General features: G+C 48.5%; 1 non-coding gene across 1 annotated transcript; it reads left to right on the top strand.

Annotated features, from left to right (window-relative positions):
• The first annotated feature begins 3,917 nt into the window (after window positions 1-3,917).
• On the top strand, window positions 3,918-3,999 carry trnas-cga (transfer RNA serine (anticodon CGA)). The gene has a single exon. It is a non-coding gene; the product is annotated as a tRNA-Ser (tRNA).
• The last annotated feature ends 266 nt before the right edge of the window (window positions 4,000-4,265 follow it).

Here is a 4,265-nt window from a genome sequence, read left to right on the forward strand (position 1 = left end):
CTCTGCTGTGTAACTGCACACTCTGCTGTGTAACTGTGCTCTCTGCTGTGTAACTGTGCTCTCTGCTGTGTAAGTGTGCTTTCTGATGTGTAACTGAGCTCTCTGCTGTGTAACTGAGCTCTCTGCTGTGTAATTGTGCTCTAAGCTGTGTAACTGTGGTCTCGGCTGTGTAACTGTGCTCTCTGCTGTGTAACTGTGCTCTATGCTGTGTAACTGAGCTCTCTGCTGTGTAACTGAACTCTCTGCTATGTAACTGTGCTTTATGCTGTGTAACTGTGCTCTCTGCTGTGTAACTGTGCTCTCTGCTGTGTAACTGAGCTCTCTGCTGTGTAACTGAGCTCTCTGCTGTGTAACTGTGCCCTCTGCTGTGTAACTTTGCTCGCTGCTGTGTAACCGTGCTTTCTGATGTGTAACTGTGCTTTCTGCTGTGTAACTGTGCTCTCTGCTGTGTAACTGTGCTCTCTGCTGTGCAATTGAGCTACCTGATGTGTAACTGAACACTCTGCTGTGTAACTGTGCACCCTGATGTGTAACTGCACACTCTGCTGTGTAACTGTGCTCTCTGCTGTGTAACTGTGCTCTCTGCTGTGTAACTGTGCTCCCTGCTGTGTAACTGTGCCCTCTGAAGTGTAACCGTGCTCTCTCCTGTGTTAATGTGCTCCCTGCTGTGTAAGTGCACACTCTGCAAGTGCACACTCTGCTGTGTAACCGTGCTCTCTGCTGTGTAACTGCACACTCTGCTGTATAACTGTGCTCTCTGCTGTGTAACTGTACTGCCTGCTGTGTAACTGTGCTCTCTGCTGTGTAACTGCACACTCTGCTGTGTAACTGTGCTCTCAGCTGTGTAACTGTGCTCTCTGCTGTGAATCTGTGCACCCTGCTGTGTAACTGCACACTCTGCTGTGGAACTGCACACCCTGCTGTGTAACTGTGCTCTCTGCTGTGCAATTGAGCTATCTGATGTGTAACTGCACTCTCTGCTGTGTAACTGTGCTCTCTGCTGTGTTACTGTGCTCTCTGCTGTGCAATTGAGCTATCTGATGTGTAACGGCACTCTCTGCTGTGTATCTATGCACCCTGATGTGTAACTGCACACTGCTGTGTAACTGTGCTCTCTGCTGTGTAACTGTGCTCTCTGCTGTGTAACTGCACACTCTGCTGTGTAACTGTGCTCTCTGCTGTGTAACTGTGCACCCTGCTGTGTAACTGTGCTCCCTGCTGTGTAACTGCACACTCTGCTGTGTAACTATGGTCCCTGCTGTGTAACTATGCTCTTTGCTGTGTAACTGTACTCCCGGCTGTGTAACTGAGCTCTCTGCTGTGTAACTGTGCTGTCTGCTGTGTAACTGTGCTCCCGGCTGTGTAACTGCACACTCTGCTGTGTAACTGTGCTTTCTGCTGTGTAACTGCACACTCTGCTGTGCAACTGTGCTCTCTGCTGTGTAACAGTGCTCTCTGCTCTGTAACTGTGCCCTCTGCTGTGTAACTGCACACTCTGCGGTGTAACCGTGCTCTCTGCTGTGTAACTGTGCTCTCTGCTGTGTAACTGCACACTCTGCTATGGATCTGTGCACCCTGCTGTGTATCTGCACACTCTGCTGTGTAACTGTGCTCTCTGCTGTGTAACTGCACACTCTGCTGTGTAACTGTGCTCTCTGCTGTGTAACTGTGCTCTCTGCTGTGTAACTGTGCTCTCTGCTGTGGAACTGTGCACCCTGCTGTGTAACTGTGCACCCTGCTGTGTAACTGTGCTCCCTGCTGTGTAACTGCACACTCTGCTGTGTAACTGTGGTCCCTGCTGTGTAACTATGCTCTTTGCTGTGTAACTGTACTCCCGGCTGTGTAACTGTGCTCTCTGCTGTGTAACTGTGCTGTCTGCTGTGTAACTGTGCTCCCGTCTGTGTAACTGAGCTCTCTGCTGTGTAACTGTGCTGTCTGCTGTGTAACTGTGCTCCCGGCTGTGTAACTGCACACTCTGCTGTGTAACTGTGCTTTCTGCTGTGTAACTGTGCTCTCTGCTGTGTAACTGTGCACCCTGCTGTGTAACTATACACTGCTGTGTAACTGTGCTCTCTGCTGTGTAACTGTACACTCTGCTGTGTAACTGTGCTCTCTGCTGTGTAACTGTGCTCTCTGCTGTGTAACTGTACGCTGCTGTGCAACTGTGCTCTCTGCTGTGTAACTGTACACTCTGCTGTGTAACTGTGCTGTCTGCTGTGTAACTGTGCACCCTGCTGTGTAACTGTGCACCCTGCTGTGTAACTATGCTCTCTGCTGTGTAACTGTGCTCTCTGCTATGTAACTGCGCCCTCTGCTGTGTAACTGCACACTCTGCTGTGTAATTGTGCTCTCTGCTGTGTAACTCTGCTCTCTGCTGTTTAACTGTGCTCTCTGCTATGTAACTGCGCCCTCTGCTGTGTAACTGCACACTCTGCTGTGTAACCGTGCTCTCTGCTGTGTAACTGTGCTCTCTGCTGTGTAACTGTGTGCTCTCTGCTGTGTAACTGTGCTCCCTGCTGCGTAAGAAGTCTTCCAACACCACGTAAAATTCCAACAGGTTTGTTCCAAACATTAGCTTTCGGAGCATTGCTCCTTTCTCAGGTGAATGAAGAGGAATGACACCTGAAGAAGGAGCAGTGCTCCGAAAGCTAGTATTTGAAACAAGCCTGTTGGACTTTAACCTGGTGTTGTCAGACTTCATACTCAACAGAATAAAACACGAACTGAGGAAGGAGCAGTGCTCCGAAAGCTAGTGTTTGAAACAAACCTGTTGGACTTTAACCTGGTGTTGTTAACTTCTTACTGTGCTCACCCCAGTCCAACTAACTGCGTTCTGCTGTGTAATTGTGCTCTCTGCTGTGTAACTGAGCTCTCTGCTGTGTAACCGTGCTCTCTGCTGTGAAACCGTGCTCTCTGCTGTCTAACTGTGCTCCCGGCTGTTTAACTGAGCTCTCTGCTGTTTAACTGAGCTCTCTGCTCTGTAACCGTTCTCTCTGCTGTGTAACTGTGCTCTCCGCTGTGTAATCGTGCTCTCTGCTGTGTAACTGAGCTCTCTGCTGTGTAACTGAGCTCTCTGCTGTGTAACTGTGCTCACTGCTGTGTAACTGTGCACCCTGCTGTGTAACAGAGCTCTCTGCTGTGTAACTGTGCACCCTGCTGTGTAACAGAGCTCTCTGCTGTGTAACTGTCCTCACTGCTGTGTAACTGTGCACCCTGCTGTGTAACTGAGCTCTCTGCTGTGTAACTGTGCACCCTGCTGTGTAACAGAGCTCTCTGCTGTGTAACTGTGCTCACTGCTGTGTAACTGTGCACCCTGCTGTGTAACTGAGCTCTCTGCTGTGTAACTGTGTACCCTGCTGTGTAACAGAGCTCTCTGCTGTGTAACTGTGCTCCCTGCTGTGTAACAGAGCTCTCTGCTGTGTAACTGAGCTCTCTGCTGTGTAACAGAGCTCTCTGCTGTGTAACTGTGCACCCTGCTGTGTAACTGTGCTCTCTGTCATGGAACCGTGACTCTGCCGGTTACAGAACTTCACTGTGGTTGTGCTAATCATTCCCTGTTGTGTAAATGTGTTCCCAGTTGTGGAAATATGATCCGTCTGAAGCAGAGCCTTTCTCCGCCATTACTGAGACTAAATTTCAATTCTAGATTTATTAAATCTTGTCACGAAATGTGAGTTCAGGCCTCTGGATTCCCAGTCCAGCGACATAACCTTGTGTTCCTGTTATCAAATCAGTTCGTTCAGCTCAACATTCTCAATACTGAGAAGTCGTGGCGCCAAATCGAATGGGTTTTTTTTCCCACGCAGATTCAATCCCTACTCACAGAAAGACTGGGACACCGTTCATCGCATTACTGCAATCCCGCGTGTCTGGTTTTACAATGCTTTCTATAGAACGAATTGGCATTTCAGATAAAAGCTGCAATGGCCGAGTGGATAAGGCGTTGGACTCGAAATCCAATGGGGTTTCCCCGCGTCGGTTCGAACCCTACTCGCAGGGAAATAATGACCATGTTGGAGCAATTTGTTCGAAAAATGCGGTGTTGTTTTCATCATTCAATGTTTTCTGATGAAATGTCATTACATAAGAGTCTTCTTGTGCCCTGAAGCTGTGTTTCTCATTCTGCTTTCGCTCTGAATTTTCTGATTTGTCAGGACAAGATCACCACCTCAGTAACGTTCATATTAACTTCATCAGGAACCAGAATTGTGAAAATGCCTGATCACAAAGCAATGTGAAATTTATTTTTGTCACATCTTTTGCCA

The sequence above is a fragment of the Scyliorhinus torazame genome, chromosome 24 (genome assembly GCF_047496885.1).
Source record: "Scyliorhinus torazame isolate Kashiwa2021f chromosome 24, sScyTor2.1, whole genome shotgun sequence".
Classification (NCBI taxonomy): Eukaryota; Metazoa; Chordata; class Chondrichthyes; order Carcharhiniformes; family Scyliorhinidae; genus Scyliorhinus; species Scyliorhinus torazame.